The sequence below is a fragment of the Protopterus annectens genome, chromosome 9.part0, assembly GCF_019279795.1.
Source record: "Protopterus annectens isolate FY-2018-M chromosome 9.part0, PAN1.0, whole genome shotgun sequence".
NCBI lineage: Eukaryota > Metazoa > Chordata > Ceratodontiformes > Protopteridae > Protopterus > Protopterus annectens.
The window spans coordinates 1,156,937,004-1,156,952,677 of record NC_056743.1 but is presented as its reverse complement, the minus strand read 5'-3'; the positions used below and the strand labels follow the sequence as shown (position 1 = coordinate 1,156,952,677).

The following is a 15,674-nucleotide window of genomic DNA, read 5'->3' as shown; positions in this document are numbered from 1 at the left end:
CAATACATTTAAATACATCAAAATATATCACATGACTTGTCAGGCCTTAACCCTTGCAAATTGTTGAATTATTAGACAAAAGTGAATGCAAATATTATAATATGACCGTGCATGAACGTAAAATGTTCTATGATTTAATTAAGATGAAAATGTGTTAATTTGCAAAGCTGATAAAGGGAACTCTCTGGTTTCATTAGACAGAGCAGTCTACGAACAAGTAATGTTGGCCGATACTGCTTTTTATGAAAAAGTGTCTTTTCTGAAAGTTAAAAATTCTTATGCATTTGTTGATGCTTTGATTGAAGAATGGTTTTATACAGGGAGAATCACAGAGCAAATTAGAAATATTTTATACAGGGAGAATCACAGAGCAAATTAGAAATATATTAGAAATTACTCCCATAAATTTGTGAATTTTTGGCAAACCAAAAAGTCTACTAAAGACTTGGAAAATCCATCCTTTGAGACCAATTCTGGCTAGTGAATGTACAAAAACAGAAGCCATTTCTATCTTTGTGGATAAAGATTTGCAAAAAGTGGCTATAAGGAGTGATTCATATGTTAGAGATTCAAAATATGTTGAATAAAATCAAATGTAAGTGAATGTATTAGATTCTGATTTATTAGTCACTTTATAGATATAAAACAGTTCTATATGGTAATTCCGAATGGGGAAGGTATGGTTAGGATGGAATCAATAGCCTCTGGCCAATTTTCTAGTAGCATAATAGGGCTATTGATGGAAACACTGGACGTTATCCTTGGTTGCAACTTAAAAGTTTAATGAAGTGATTTACCATCAAACAACTCATAACCCAAGCTGAGGAGCAAAAGGCAAAAGAGCACCAAACCAAAACGACCTGCTCCGAGAACAATAAAGGTAGTCCTGAAATATACGAAGTGGAATAAACAGCCAAGAAGATGATCCATTACTGGAAAAAGCTTTAATAACTCCAAAACAGTCAATATTTGTGTGTTGTGGAGTTGTTTTGGAGTAAGCTTTTTCCAGTATTGGATCATCTTCTTGGCTGTTTATTCCACTTCATATATTTCAGGACTACCTTTATTATTCTCGGAGAAGGTTGTTTTGATTTACCATCAAACCAATGGTGTGGCAATGGGCACAGCAATGGGGCCCAGTTATGCCAATATTTTTATGAAGGTTTGGGAGAATATTGAGAAGTTTACTGAAAATAATAAATGTACAAGTGTTTTATTGGATGACATTTATTGTATGGGGGGGCAATCACACTGTAGGGACAGGACTTCTCTTGCCTATGCCCCAAAAATGTGCATTGACACCACTACATATGTACATGCTTTCATGTTACAGTTCACATCAGCTTTTGATATGTGAAGTACAGCATATTTAGATGTAATATTTAAAGAAAATGTGAAGTTATTTTCAAAGATCAACAAAAAGAATGTGCAGAATAATGCATATTTGAATTTTACCAGCATCAAAGAAACTAAGGAAAATGTGATTGTCCCTTAATCAGCTAACTATGAAAGATGAAGATTTTGAAACAGAAAGCGAATTTATGCTACAAATTTGTAGTAAGAGGGTATCCAAAGGATTTGGTGAAGAACAGACTAGAAGAAATTGGGGCAGTCAGAAAAAATGCAAACCTTACTACTTCAAGGGTTGGAAATAAAGGATTATAGTACAGGTATGCAAATTTCTAACAATGTAGACTCAGCAGCTATCAAACTTATTAACAACTGGAACATCTTAAAGTGGTGAGAATGTTTACAAAGTAGTAGTAGGAGAAAGCCCCATCTTTGTGCAGAAAAAAAGGAAAAAAGTTTTAAAAACTTTTCAGAATAAGCTGAACGTTAAACATGAATAGGTAGTCAATGGAAGACTGCACACAATATTTAACTTACAATTAATGTGACTTAGTTTATGATGGTGATTTGCAGGTCATGTGGGGCATTTTATGTAGGATGAACCAGTACAGAATATGAGCACAAAAGAGCAGTTGAGGTCAACGATGAAAACAATGCTATATGTAAGCATTATAAAATATGGAATTGCTAGATAGATTTTACATTTTTATAGTGTTAGGTGAAATATGTAGTAAAAGTTTGGTGTGTTTTATGGCAGGTTTTTCATTCAAAATTAAATAATGATAATCATAACACGTCTGGTATGATCATTCGCATTTAACTGGCTTCTTCAAATGATGGTCGAATGTCCCATGAAGATGGGAATAATCGAAATGGAATTTAACCTTCCTTGACCTAGACAGTCATATCAAGACTTGCAGTCAAAACAATTTACTTCAAACCCACATGAACATCATTTTTTTAATAGTGAAGGCTTCACTGTATAAGAATGTGATGGCCTGTCCTGGGATCTTAAAAGCTTTAAACCACATGGTCATGTCTCAGACCTAAAAGTTAGAAACAAGGCATGCTACCATGCATAGCTCTAAGCTTTTAAAAAGGGCTTTCATTCAAACATAGAATTGCATAATACATTCCTTGACTTATGAATGATTGAGCGTGAACTGGGAAGTGGGCAGCCCCAGTTTAGTACAAGTCACCTCACCACTCATTGTTCAACCATGAGACACTTTTGGCAATTCCACACCCAGCTCTGTTATCCACAGATACCAAACAATCTATGTTGTCTGCAGAAGCAGAACCCAGCCCTATCCCTTAACCACCAGGTAAGGGCCCCAAATAAATAACTTTTTTTAAATTATAGCCAAGATGCTAGCAACCCTTTATAGTAGGGCTTGTGAAGAGACACTCTGCAGTCATTTTTTTAGGTCTCTTAAATTCAACAAATGCTCTCGAAAAAATCACACAGCAGACATCCCAAAAGACAAAGCCACCTTAGATTAATATGCTGCATCAACCATGGGAAATTATACCAGCTTTCGTGATTACTGAGCCTGAAGTTTTTTATTTATTTATCTAACATTTGTTGACCGGGCTAGTCTTACTGGATATATGTCCATTTTCAGTAGATGGAAATAAAAAAATAAATAAAAAGTTCAGGCAAACCATGTGCTTTCACAATCCTACATTTGTTTCCTCATGTTTTCCCATAACCGAAGAATTTGAGCAGAATGTATATTTATTATAATGCTTGGATACCACCTTCCCTTCCTTTCCTCTTCTGAGAGACTAGGCTGCCCACTCGCACACCCTTTTCCTGCTATCAGTTCCTTTACTTAGACATATTTGCCTGAAGACAAAGATGGACTGCCTCACACTCTGAAAACCACTAAATTGTAGTGTTCAACAAGTTCAGTTATTTGGTACTGGGGCAGCACACTGGCACACAAGTGTTTAGCTGCCTCACAGCAAGGTCAGCATGTTTAATACTCTAAAGACAGTAACATCAGGCATCTCACACAGCCATAATCCACATTTCCCGATTCAACTATTTACATTTCCAAATGATAACAAAGGGCATACTTTACTATATATATTTAGTAAGAGTGGACACAGCTAGTCCAGTTTGCATTACAGAATGACCAGTTTCTCTACTGGAAATCGCCTTTCAGCTTTCTGTAAACTGGACTAGATGTTATACTAGCTTCCACCAACAGAAATTAATGACAGTGGCTTTTCTCAATAGTCAAGCTGTCAGTTTCTGTAGACAGAATTTGGTTATATTTAACTTCATCCCCAAGAAGCATCAGTCCAATTTAGTTAATTTTCATGTTTTACATATACAAGAATGCCTGCAACTGGAGGCTTCTTGCCATAAATGCAACAGCATACAGCATTCACCAACTTCTCCATACCACTAGTCTTGCAATATGTCAGTTACTGTTTGCAGAGTAACTGATTTGTGCTCATTTCAAGCCCATCTGCAAAATGCACATTTACTCAGTTATTTGAAATGAAAGTTGGATTCTTTTTTTCTCCCTGCAGGCACACACATCTCCCCTACCTGCCCTTAGTTGCTCATTCATGGGGGGGGGGGGATTCTTGGGGTTGGTGAAAGCCAATTATTCCTGCCTGGGCATCTCCAGCAGCCCTTCATTTTCTGCAGAGCATTGGGGTAGAAAATGGGCTAGCTTGCTATTCCTGTGCAGCAAGCTATCTTTCCCCCCTTTGAGCAGCTCTGAGCTTCACTACTGCTATCTCCTGAGGAGAAGGTCCCCCTCAGCTTACAAGTGCAAGCACACTTATAGGTAGACATTTATAACCCAGCCACAAAGTTTTGTATTCACGTTCTTGGAATCATGGAGATTAAGGTTATGATTTGGAAAGGGGCAGGGATGTTTTTTAATGAACTACCAAAATAATTTGGGAGATCCAAGGCATGTGTTTGCATACAACACTGTTACAGTCTTCTGCTCTGCCCAGTATCCCTTTATCTCACACTATTCTGATCTTCCCACCATCTTAAACAAATGACTCACTTCAACTATCGGCCACTTAACTAGTTTCCTTATGGTAACTCCAAGGATCGCTGCATTGCACATACTCTTCCATTTGCTCCATTCTTTACTCCACCTTCCCATATTGGAAAATATGAGATTCTTAGTGCTTCATACTATTCTTTAAAAAGAAAATTTGAGAGGATCAAGCTTGGTTACGAACTTAAGGTACACACTGAAATTACTACAAAGTTTTTTTTTAAAAAATAAGCAAGGACCCATTTTTTTAAATAAGCAAGGACCCAGAAAGTGTCATGGGATGAGTTATTTAGGTCTCTATAGTGGCCCAAACTGGTTTGGGGAACAAGCTCACTTCTTGGCTATTAGCTTGATGCACTGGAGCCATACCTCTTAACCTCTTGGAGCAAGAAATCTGGACAAAGCCCCAAAATAGTGACAAATACTGCTCTAAAGTAGCTAGAAATACAGGTTTCACATTAGCATGCATTTTCTGAAGGGTATGAACTCTGAAACAACTGTCATTTTCTGACTTCAAACCTCAATGGTCTGCCAGTGATTTGCCAGAAAACAATTTTATGAGCAGCAGATCAAAAATGATGCAAAAATCTGAACATTTTGCGAAAATTTGTACAGTTGAGAAGTATGACTGGATCCCATATTAGAACTTGTGAGCATCTGGGAAAGTGATCTTGGCAATGGATCCTTTCCATTAATTGGGTTGGACACACGTCACCCTCTTTTTCATGTCTGTGGCTTTAGATGCATGCACATCAGTTTTGTACAACAGAGCTTTGTAGAGATGTTGGACTTTCATCTTCCGTTCAGCTCCAAGACAGGTAACACATGGAATCACATGCTAGAATTCTATCACCTATAGGTTTACTACCCACACTCCCCCCAAACACACAAAAACCAGCACATTCACTCCATTGTTCTCTTGCTCTATACTCACATGGCTTTTGAAAAAGCATAGTCTCAAGTCTATTATATGGAGACTGATGTGTATAGTTTCACTGAAAAGTATGTCCACAGTTTACATCCCATTGGTTTTGCCGATTCCAAAAATCAGGAAGTCACTAAATATTTTGCCTATATAAAATTTTTGCATGTTTTCTGAAAGGAATTTATTGCAGTCTACATTAATTACAAGGTAGCATGGTTGTAGGTTACCTGATGTCATGGCCCAGACTTATCTTGCAGGGCTAACAAATTGATACAATATTTTATTCTGAAGGATTGCTGGATTTTATTCTGAAGGATGTGCAAGAGAGCTACTATGTGCATGCCCTTGGCCAGTGATTTGTTTGGTTATTAATGTAATTCCAAAATTATAAGCGGATTCACCAGGCTTTGAAGTGTCAAGCCAAATGCATTGTGGCAACAGAAAAAACATTTTGGTTGGCAAGGATGCCATTGCCAACTATAATACTGCAGCCTCTTTAAGCCCATATGGGATACAACAATCAGCAACACTTCACTGATACCAGTGCAGGCCTACAGAGATTCTAGAGTCTGATCAAAGTTTGGTTGAAGTTTTCAGTTTGATGAAAAAGGCATTATGTCATGAGAGCTACCACAAGGCATCTACTATTCCTCCCTTAAGGGGAAGTGCCCATGCACTTATAAAACAAGTGGATTTCATGGCGTTTTAATTTAAACCATTGAATCATAATGCTGCCCTCAAAAAGATAGATGCAGCCTCACTGCAGAGTAGGATTGTTCATAAATGACACACACAGGGGAAAACGTATATTCCGGATATGACTGTTTGGAATGCAGTCACCTATATGCTGCATCTTTTGAAAGACAGAGAGCTTGGCATTACATTTTCTACATATCAAGCCTCAACTGCACTAACAGTGTGCTCTGCCCCCACACAGTTGGCAACTGGAAAGTTATTTTACATTTAGTGATCAGGCTAGGCCAGCTGGAGCAGGTTTTCCTTTTCAGCACAAGTACAGTACAGCTTAAAGTAAAGTAAAAATAAAGTTGAGATGAACTTGTAAGGTAGACATTGAAGCAATTAATACAAAAAATATAAAAAGAGCAGTATAATACAGAGATAACAAAAAGGAGGCGAGCCTAATGAATTTATACAAGGGATAATATTTATAGGTTCATAGGTAAACAAAAGGCTAATTACCACCAGGGTCTTTATAAGCCTAGCCACGCAACTCAACCCAATTCCTTCTGCGTCTTAATTGGTGGGGATATATGTTAGGTTGGATATTATGTTAGGGAATATTTACGGTCAAGCATCTCTAAACAGACGTGTGGGCCAGCCTAGGGATGAATTTACAATTTCACAGCCAATGGTCAAGGTTATATTTAAACAGGGTCTGTGATAGACTGTCACATGGATGGGGAGCCTATTCTAGAGCATAGGGATCCTTTGAGTCACATGTCTGTCTTGCCAGCATGTTCTATTTATGCAGCAAGCTAGATTAAAAGCACATTTGTCTGGTAAATTGTGAGAGCAAGTGATACAAGGATGTAATAAGCAACTTATGGGAGTAAAGAGAGTGTAGGAGTTAAAGGTCAAAATTGAGTGGGGGGAGCTTAAGATGAGCATTGAAAGGAGGCATTAGGAAAGTTAGTAGGTATGTAGGGGAGTTCTGTTGGGGTGATACCGTTCCGTTACAAAAACATTACCCCAACAGATCTAGAAGCACCATGACTTGTACTATAGCTTGCATGGGATAATGGGTGAAGCCACAGTTTGCACCATGACTTTTACTATAGCTTGCATGGGATAATGGGTGAAGCCACAGTTTCTCTTACCACATCAGTAAGTCAAATCACATTCCCCAAGTTTGTGACAGGGATAACTTAAAAATAAGCAGTATAGCTCTTGCCTAGACATAAGGAAACTAGGACAAGCAAGCCTGCAAACACTTGGCTCATGCCTTGAAAAAAATATTCAATAATCATTTCAAAATGTATGGAGATGCATGGTTTCTAGATTTATGGTGGCTATATAAAAAGCTCTTTTAGGCTACTATTTTGTTAAAGGTTTAATTCCTATGGTTGTGCCTGGCAATGCTGTGCTCATACTCACAGACACTAAGAAAGCTTCCTTCAGAGTATCCCTTTGTATAGGATGCACAAAAAGAGTGGCATGAACAAAAAGCAATGCACCAGTGACATTGCCAGTCAAAAAGGAATGACACATTCGTAACAGGACAGAAGCAAAGCTAGCAATCTGCTCCCTGTACACATTTGTCACACCAGATATTAGGCTTTAATTTAGAGCTGGCTGTCAAGAGTCCCTCACACATTCTACAATCCTCATGTACAGCTGCACAGAATTGTCACAGTAGCAAAAATCTAGTTAGGTTTTAATTTACACCTGGCTAAGCAGTGGGACAGAAGTGCTAATAGGGAAACATCATTTGATGCAAAAGTTCTTATTCACCACAAGTGAAATAGCAACCTGAATACATTGTATTAAAGCAGTTCAAAAATGAATACAGTGAACATTTTAGAGTATAGGAGTAAGTCCCACAGCTGAAATATCACCTTAAGACAAGGTCTTGGCATCAAGAGACCTGTAAAATCCAATGACAGTCTCCCTATCCATGTAGAAAGATGTTCTATATGCATGTGAAGTTAAAAGAATTACTTGCTAAGAATAACAGCAACAAGTAATCACTGCTGTACAAGGGCAGGGCAAGGACCATCTCAGTACATCAACTCAGATAGTGTCTCATTTTCCTTCATAGTGTGATGCTAACAGCCAGAGAACTCAACTACATGAATTGATCTATTTAAACAAAGTGCTGTACCATTTCAACATAATAGAAATACCCCCCCCCAAACAAAGTTAGAAATACCCCCCCAAACAAAGCTAGAAAGAGAACATGTTTTGAACACACCATGTTCACAAGTTTTTAGCATGATGCTACAGTGGTTTTTAAAACACTTAAATTCAAAGGTTCACAGCTGCACTTCTCCAAGGGAATAGTTAAGCAAATACATATGGAAAACATCCAGCTCAGTGATGAAAGACATCACGCTCAGTGTTCTTGTAACCTTCCTAGAAATCATGGAACGTGCAGTCTCAGACATTTACGTAATAGTATGGTTGTGTTTATGTATTTATTAGCAGGGCTTGGGGAAGAAGACTTATACAAAATGCTTTGCAGGTATAATGTGAACATTTCCAATTTTTGAAATTAGCACTTTAAAATTTCTACAGCTGTAGGATTTGGAATTGTGACTCGCACTTCAGCTAGGAAGCCTCACTTCTATGGCAGGCATTATGGGGTTTCAGAAGAAGATCTGACAGGCATTAAGGGTCTCAGACAGAAATCTGCACACACTGCAAGGAGAGAAATTTACAAGAAAAAGAAAGGGACCACAGATTAAAAGCAGTCAGATTTTTATTAAAACTTCATACATAAGACTATGATCTTCAAAGAAATACGGCAACAAGTCAGCATTAAAAGTCAAGCAAACAAGACTGAGGCAAACAGAAGATGTAGACAAAAATCTGAGTGTGGAGTCTCTAAAAAGAAAGAAAATCAATAACTGGCAAAGAGTAATTCTAAAAAGAAACTAATACCAGAGTACCACTCCCCACCCCTTTTATGCGGTGTCCTACTAACAAGCCTTCCCAGCTGCTCAGTTGACCTGCTCTTGTCCCTTGGAGAAAGATCCCTGCAATCCATTCATTCCTGGGGGGGGGGGGGGTGAACAAGTTAAGAGTGGTGCAGTCATCCATGCAGAAGCTGAGATTTTGTTTTATTGCCTTATCCCACGTCCAGTGACCCTCATGGAAGGCATACAATAGGTGAAGTAAGCCCAATGGATAACCTTTCCTTCCAGAAACGTGGTAGCATGAACATTTCCACAGTCTCCACTGACAACCGAGTCATTATTCTCCTTTCCTGGCCAGCCCCAAGCTAAACGTTTTGCCCCCCCCCCCCCCAGTCATTTGTCTCTTTTTTATTGCGCATAACTGTTGAAATGGTCACACGGGAGGAGCCACGAATGGTGGCTTTTGTTTTTCCCTTTTTTCTGCATCCCTACATCCCCACATATGCTCTGCTATGCAAGGAAATAGAAAGTACAATGGGCTGTCTATACTGGATGCTTTCAAATCATCAGAGGGCATTATCAAGCATCTCTGCCTTCATCCCCAAACCACAGAACATGGCTTCTGTAGTGGTCCCTAGTCTTGAAGTACTTGCACCACCATATAAGCAAAATGGAAGTCTGCTATAACAGAATTGCCCGCTTTGCTGCAAATTGCTCATATAGAACTCTTCACTGTACTGCTTTGAGACAGCTCCACTGGCTTGAACTGCCCAACCTCCTAACCTACAATCAGCTCTGCCTCTGTCATTCTGTTATCTCCCTAATAAGTGTCCTGCTCTCAAAAACCTAGTACAACATCACTCAGCCAAAAGGCCTCTTAGATCATCAAGCAAACTACTACTAGAAGTCACCAAAAACTACAATAGCTTTAGAGATGCACTAGATAGTAGTTAAGTGGCTAAAAAATGGAACTCTGTCCCTACTAGCATTCAAAACACATCATCCAAAGCCTCCTTTAAAGACCTCATCAGGCAACATCTCAAGCAAAGTTGACAGTGCCATGATTGCTCCCCAGGCTAGTGAAAGTGGATAACATATACATACAAAATCTAGAGCACTTGATAATAGTTTTCAATCTTACTCAAAAACACTGGCTAATCTACAATGTATGTACTGTACCTGTGTACTATGTATTCTGCCTATGTTCCAAATTTCAGCTGTACACCACAAATCTATTAAATTACCTTTATTTTTAAAGTTAATATTTTGTTTGTTCTCTCCATATATGCCGCATACCACTGTAAAAAACATGTCTCTTGTAATTAGTGTGTATACTGATCATGTCTAAATAACTAAATGTGTCTGTAATTTTTCTTTGTGGAGCTTTTCTCCCCGGGCCTCTGCTGAAAAAGGGCCTTTTCGGCTAGACAGACACCCCCGGTTAACAAATATAAAATAAAATAAAATATGGGGCAGAAATTGGTTACAGCACCACATACTTGCATAGCAGTATAGAAATACATTTAGATATCAAAATAAACAACTCCCAAAAGAACCAAGGGATACACATTTCTGAAACTTATACCCACTGTCAGCTTGTGAAGTATTTACCCACCACTAAGTTATAAAGAGGGAAAGCAGCTAAGGCCAATGAAAAATGCTAGCCTTTATAAACACGTCTGGAAAAAAGGAATGCTTCACAGGTATATTACATAACAAAAGAAGCCCAGTTCTGGATTTGTGACACATTTTGTTCAGTACCCCTGTCCATATTAAGCTATGTAGAAAACTTCCCAAACATTCATCTGTTTGACAAGACACAAGTACTTGTATGTCTGTAATAGATTTCTCAGAATAGCCAAAGAGTCATCTATGCCAACAAAAGCTAACTACATATCAGATGTAAACTTGGTGTACCTAAAACACAAGTGAAAATTCATTACCACCCCCACCCCCCCCCCCCCATTTGAAGAATTCAGTTCTGCACCACCATACTCAAGGAAACACTTGCTAATTAGGCTTTAGCATTTACTTGTTACAAAATGTGTAAAAACAAACAAGTCTCCAAAGGAAAAATCAAAAGAATCTTACTACACTGCAAGATATATCTCTCCACTTCTTTGCTCACGTATTCTGGACAAAGCCAAAAACTTATGGGGGCAGGGGGAAAAGGCACAAAATCCAGAAGAATTTCTAAACATTAAACAAACATTTTTTCAGAAAATGTATGTATGCAATTCTAATACCTCTTATTACTAACTGACTGCAACCCTCAGTAATCTACCAGAAAAATCAGAAAATATTACAAGGTACAGGATAAAAAGCATGAAGACAAAATGAGGGCTGTCCTACAAAATCAGGAGTAGTGGAAAGGCATGCTACAGACAAGATAATGAGCCCATGAGCATGGTTAGCATAACACCTCATTAAACACTCCTAGTTACAAAAAGGTCAAACAGTCCTTAAATTTCTAAACAAAATTGGATCTCTCGCTTTACTACAAAGCTCCCAATTACACTCACCAAATAATTTGAAACAAACACACCTTCTAGACGTTAGAAAAGGTTGGAATTATTTCTAATACAGCTTTGTTCATAAGTATGCTATTTTCTTTTATCTCACTTTAATAACCGTTCTTCTTCCAAGTATCATCCTCAAGTTAGTAAGAGAAACTGCCTTCCTTTGTTGCTTTATGAGCCACAGGTGAAGCCCCCTCCCCCCTCTCACTTTTTTTGAGAAATTCAGCAAAAACTTAAAGGGCTAGATATCACAGTATAACATCATCCACGCTCATCACACTGTCCAGTTGTAATACAGTGACAAAAATGACACAATATAAAATGGTTTACTCAACAGTAACAGATGACACTATCACTTGTTAGAGCAAAGGTGCAACTACATATGAACTTTTTAAACTGCACTGTGTGGCAGCCTTGTAAGTTGCATACTGTGAGAGTAAATGAACAATGAAGTATAAAGTACTGGGAACAAGACCCAGACAGATTACACACAGTGCTGCCCAGCAAGGACCTGCATGGCATAACATAACATATAGCTGCAAATATACAGGCAGCCACATGTTTATTTACATCCACCTTTGTTACTGAAATGGAATTACAGTGATGATGTGCCGAGCAGTGATCAGTGCAGGGACTGTGCATGTGAAGTACTGCATTGTAACCTGTGGTCCATTGCCCCAAATAAAGAGCCTAGTTAATGTGCATTAAATAAATTTCTTCCTGAGAATTATTCTGGCAGTAGAGCTTTACAAAACAGTGACAGATAACACTGTGTGAAGCTCTAAGAGGTCATAGCACCATTAATATGTTGTCAGTTAGAAATAAAGCTTAATGTTGTCAGCAGCATCCCCTACCTAAGGGGCACCCCAATCAGAATAGGTTGCATGATTCACTAATAGATGTATCATGCTTCTTGTGGTATTTTACAGAAGACCTGTACTATAGAATATACCCCTCAACAGGTATTAGTAACTGGCCTAATGCAGTGAGTCTGCATTCCCTTTTTTTGGCTGGAGGATCTTCAAGGTATAATTCTATGTCAGCATATTATGAAGCTAATTGCTTTATTACCAGATGGGTCTTATTGGGAGGAGATCATTCTACTTTATACCCGGAACTACTTATTGTGTTTGTTCTTACAAAATGAAGTAAGGAGATGCCCAATTTTCAACCTAGCCGATTTTTAATAGGTTGACATTTGGGGACATACCAACTGGAACAAGAATTTACTAATCCATAGAAATCTCCATCTGCAACGCATTGCTCTACAGCCATACTAGATAAAAACAGGGGGTGACTTCACTTGTAAGACTCTTGAGAGGAAACAGCAATGAGTCATGCCTTCTTTTAACAAAGAAAAGGGGAAACATCAGAGTAAGATTTTGAATTTTGGAAAGGTAAATGGTTAGTGGGTATGTGGTAAATGAAAGTCATGAGTAGGCTTCTGCTTTCTCAGCTTGCAGTTGTTTCACACTATTTCCACAAAAAAAAAAAAATAGTGGACTTTGATTTGTGTTAGTCACTGATTCAAACTTGCGGCAGTCATAGACTGCTGCTTTGTAGTTCTTGTTTCATTCCTGTCATTGAAGTGATAGCAGCAATGGCCATAAACGTAGCTGTATGGAAATGTGTCAGGCCATCCCTTGGCATTCCCTGACACCTATACCTGAAAAGCTGTCCTCTAAATGCTTGATCAATAACATTGTGTAGGATAGTTGATCAGCTTCAGCCAACACAAAAGCTGTGGAAAGAGCCAGCTTAAAGCATCAATTACCTCAGCTCCATTTTCAGGTGACTGTTACCTTAAAGGATATAACTGGTCTTAAATCCTTAATTACAACATTTAATTATTTATTTGCAGTTTGTTAACTGGCAAAGTCCACTGGGCCATGCAGAGCCCGTTTTCAGTGGAGCCCTGGAGAGAAAAACTCCTCAGTACTATAAAAAGAACAATCAAAAAAATAAAATAAAATTATGTACTTTGGTAGTATAGCATTATTTAACAGTACTCGATAACAAAGTTGAAATCACATTCAGTACAAATAAAATTATACAAGTTGGTAGTATAGCATTATCTAACAATATTGGATTACAAAGCTGAAAGCAAATTTAGAAGTTCATTGTCTGGACAGTGCTGCATAGTGGATTTATAAATAAAACACAGCATAGAAAGGAGAGAGTATGTTATTAGAGATAGGTATTCAAGGGGGTTGAGTGCAGGAACATTTCCAGGTGGAGGATAGATAAATGTGGGGAGAAGTTTTGAAGTAGGCAGGATTTTTTAATGTTTGGATAGCTAATGGAAGAGTATTCAAGTTCTTGGCTAAAGAGTAAGAGAAGAAAAGCTGGCCAGGTAGTAGGTCAGGTTTGTGAACCTTAAGAAGTTGCTGATTCTCAGATCTAAAGGCCCATTTGTGAGGTAAAAGGTGAAGATAGAACTAAGAGAAGGACAATCAGAAGGTTTAAAGATAAATTTTTGAGCAGTAGTAATTTGCAGATTGTTGAGTTAGTTTGTAATTTGAGACATTTTAGGGAGGAAAGAGCAGTACAGTGATGGGAGAAGTTTTTACAATTTGATGGGATGTTGGATTTTATTATAACAAGTCTCAAGCTTGGCTTTTAGAGAGGTTTTGATGTTTATAAGTAGAGGGGTGCCATGCATTAGGGAAAGAAATTGGTAAGTAGAGGCAAGCATTTGTTTGGAAGTGGTGCTAAGAAACTGATTATTTCTGTAGAGTATTTCAAGTTTCTGATGGGTTTTTTTGATGCTTTGTTCCAGGTGAATATCAAATTTTAGTTGTTCATCTATGGTTACTCCCAGCAGTTTTGTGTGGCTGACAATTTCTATTAGTGCTTTATTTTGGGAGTAGATGTTAAACATGGCTTTGTCCAACAGGGTTGACTTTTTAGGGGTGAAAAGCATGATGTTGGATTTATTAATGTTAAGGCCTAGGTGTTTTTTAAGCATCCAGGATTCAATGGTGGAGAAGACTGTTGGGGTTTTGAGCTGGAGTTCAAAAATAGAGTAAGCTGCACAGACGATGGTAGAGTCATCTGCATATTGGATTAAGGGCCCCATTGGTCATAGATGTGTGGAAATTGTTAATGAAAATATTGAATAGGAAGGGACTGTGTATGGAGCCTTGAGGAACTCCAGTAGAGGTATGGAGATGGGAAGACATAGAGTTTTGTCATTTGAGGGCTTGTTGCCTGTCTTTTAGATAGCGTGAGAACCAGTTGAGAGTAGTGGGGGAGAGTTCAAAGTTCGAGAGTTATGATAGTAGCAAAGGGCAGGAAACTGTCAAATGCTTTTAAAATATTTAAAAATATGGTAGATACTATTTCCCATTATTGCAGGCTTTGTTAATAGTATCCAGGAAAGAAATAGGGGCAGCGGGGGTGCTGTGGCCAGGTATGAAAACATGTTGTGTGGAGGACAGGAGATGGTTCTGAAGTAGATAGGGAATTACTTATCTGAAGGTGAATGTACTTTTCCAAGATCTTAGTGACAGGAGACAGGATAGCGATAGGCCAAACGTTGGAGATATCATTGTTTTTGCCACCTTTGTGAAGAGGGAGAATGTAGGCTTTCTTCCATAGTTTGGTGACATAAGATTCTTGTATGGATCTGTTGATTAAAATACTTATAGGGGATGCAATGGCTTTGGCTGCAAACTTTAGGAATGTTGGGGTAAATTGTCAGGAGAGTTAGAGCATGGTTTAAGCTTAAGGAATAATGTTTTAATAGTTGTGCTAGAAATGGTATTGATAGTGATGTTGGGGGTAGAGTGGGGACTAGGTTTAGGGGTGGAGGTGGTATTTGCAGAGATGGGGAAGGCGGGGGAGGTTTTTGGTGAAGCAGTGTCACTTAAGCTGCCCTTGCTATGAGGGAAGCTGGCGGTAATGTTGGATATTGAGTTTATAAAGAATGAGTTAAAGATCGAGGCAATTTCATGTGTCCAGGAATGTAGTATTGAAATAATCTGCATTGTCTAGTGGGAGAGTTTTTAATATGTGCCAGTTAATATTTTTGAGAATATCAGTATAAATTAGAGGGCTGAAGTCAGTTAGGTTCCTTGTCAATTTGTACTGGTGCTGAATTTGTAGGACTGAGGGGGAGTGGCGAATATAGGCAGGGAGGTGGTTGCTCAGCATGTCTGGAAGGGTGTCTGCTTCAGATTTTTTATTAGGGTGGGAGATGAGAATCCAATCTAGGGTGGATTCTGAGGTGTTATCCTTGTTAGGTTTG

General features: G+C 38.4%; 1 protein-coding gene across 2 annotated transcripts in view; it reads right to left on the bottom strand.

Annotated features, from left to right (window-relative positions):
- The window catches only part of LOC122811890 (lectin-like), a 108,775-nt gene extending 97,182 nt beyond the window's left edge, over positions 1-11,593 (bottom strand). Inside the window, exon 1 of one of the 2 annotated variants that reach the window (XM_044084033.1) lies at positions 11,452-11,593. The gene's annotated coding sequence lies outside the window, so the exon portion shown is untranslated. Of the gene's footprint in view, positions 1-11,428 lie in introns of both variants that reach the window. The other variant, XM_044084032.1, reaches the window with a different exon arrangement.
- Between the last annotated feature and the right edge of the window lie 4,081 nt (positions 11,594-15,674).